The sequence below is a fragment of the Sapajus apella genome, unplaced genomic scaffold, assembly GCF_009761245.1.
Source record: "Sapajus apella isolate SASKATOON/1434 unplaced genomic scaffold, GSC_monkey_1.0 scaffold7, whole genome shotgun sequence".
NCBI classification, from domain to species: Eukaryota; Metazoa; Chordata; class Mammalia; order Primates; family Cebidae; genus Sapajus; species Sapajus apella.
In genome coordinates, this window is record NW_022436947.1 from 31,881,754 (window position 1) to 31,884,000 (window position 2,247).

Consider the following 2,247-nt stretch of genomic DNA (forward strand, 5'->3'; position numbering starts at 1 on the left):
TAGACAGTGTTCCCTGGGGCTTCCAGTCTTCATTTATGTAGACTCCTGTGTCATATAAGCCTTTGAATAAATAAATTTTTTATGTTTTCTTGTTAATCTATCTTTTGAGAAGAAGAAAAAGAATGAAGAAGAGGAGGAAGAGGAAGGAAAGAAGAAAGAAAAAGAATAAAACGAGAGTGAGTCAAGGGGACTGCTCGCAGAAGCAGACTCTCCAGGGCCTTCCCGGGCCCAAAGCTGGTAGGGCTGATTGCAAGGGATGACCAGTTCTAAAGAGTTCAAGCTGAACTGGCCATCCAAGGATGGCATCTCCTCAGTGAACTTCAGCCCCAACACCTCCTAGTTCCTGCTTGTCTCCTCTCGGGACATGTCAGTACTCCTCTACAATGTGCCAGCCATGTGCTCAGGTACCAGCACTCAGGTCCATGTGCTCAGGTCCCAGCACACTGGTGCTGTTCTGTACCAAGCCTTCTACCATCCGGCATATACCTGGAGAGGAGGACTGGATCATCAATTAAAAATGCATGATTTGAACACGAATCAAGAAAATCTTGTTGGAACCCATGATGCACCCATCAGATGTGTTCAATACTGTCCGGAAATGTATATGATAGTTACTGGAAGGCGGGATCAGACAGTTAAATTATGGGATCCCAGAAATCCTTGTAATGCCGGGACCTAGTGTCAGCCTAAAACGGTATATACCTTCTCAGTGTCTGGAGTTCGGCAGATTGTGGGAACAGTGGGCCACAGAGTGTTGGTGTGGGGCTTATGGAACATGGTTTATGTGCAGGAGAGCAGGGAGTCTAGCCTGAAATAGCAGACTGGCTGCATGCAAGCTTTTCCAAACAAGCAGGGTTATGTATTAAGCTCTATCAAAGGCCAAGTGGCAGTTGAATATTTGGACCCAAGCCCTGAGGTACAGAAGAAGAAATATGCCTTCAAATGTCACAGACTAAAAGAACATAATATTGAGCAGGTTTACCCAGCCAATGCCATTTCTTTCCACAATATCCACAATACATTTGCCACAGGAGGTCTGATGCCTTTATAAATATTTGGGATCCATTTAACAAAAGGCAACGGTGCCAATTCCATCGTCACCCCATGAGCATCGCATTACTTCCCTTCAGTAATGATGGGACTACACTGACGAAAGCAGCATCATATATGTATGAAATGGATGATATGGAATATCCTGAAAATGGCATCTTCATTCACCAAGTGACAGATGCAGAAACATAACCCAAGTCCACCTAATCATCTCTTGAAAGTGGTTTCTCTATGGAAAGCTTTGTTTGCTTCCTACAAATACATGCTTATTCCTTAAGGGAGTGTTATAGTTACTGTGGAGTTCTGTTTCCTGTCTTACAAGAAACTTGTATATGTACCTTAATGCTTTGTTTAGGATAAGGAGTCTTTGTGTCCTTGTACAGTAGTCTGACAAATTCCCCCTTCTATCCCCTAGCAAGCCCAGTTGTTGTATACGAACAGTTTGAGCTCTTTTGGTAACATTATATAAACCTGTTATTTTGGTGCTGTCTAATAAATCCGATTCAGAATACTTTTTTTAAGAAAAGGAAAAAAAGTGAATTTGAGATAGAAAGGAAGTGAGAAAACCAGGAAGAGGGAGGCCACCCAGTTTATACTAGGAAGTTCTGGGCATTGGAGAACGGCAGGAGGAAGATGCTGTGATGGAAAAAGTACACAAATGATCATTATGGTCATTAGAAAACTATAAGCCATAAATTGCATCGTATACAAACTAATCCTCACTGGTTTTAGTGGAATTGATAAAATATTTGTCCTTTAGACATACTGATACAAATAATCCTTAAATAATTGACCTGTGAGTTTGCAGGAACACTCTTCACTTACTGATATTCTCTAAATGCATTATTCTCCCTAAATATAGGAAGCAGAATATCGAATTATTGTCACTTTGGTAATAGTGACAATTCTGCTAAATTTCATAGGCACATAGCCAAGCAGGCAAGGGCCAAGATACATAGGCTTAAAATTCCTACATAAATATTAGAGGAAGAACCCCACATAACAGAATCCCCATTGAATCTATGTTAAAAATATTCTGAAGAGAAGGTAAGTTTAAAATGAAGAAAACATTATACAACCAGTAGTTTTCAATTAATACTCTAAAATACAGAGTTTCTGTTACCATTTGCCCTCTAATTTTTTTAAGATCCACGAATTATATTTAAAAGTATATTTAAAGAACACCACATTTCAGAT

At 40.0% G+C, this 2,247-nt stretch overlaps 1 pseudogene; it reads left to right on the forward strand.

The window, feature by feature from the left end:
- The first annotated feature begins 253 nt into the window (after nt 1-253).
- Nucleotides 254-1,257, forward strand: LOC116550019 (annotated as a pseudogene).
- The last annotated feature ends 990 nt before the right edge of the window (nt 1,258-2,247 follow it).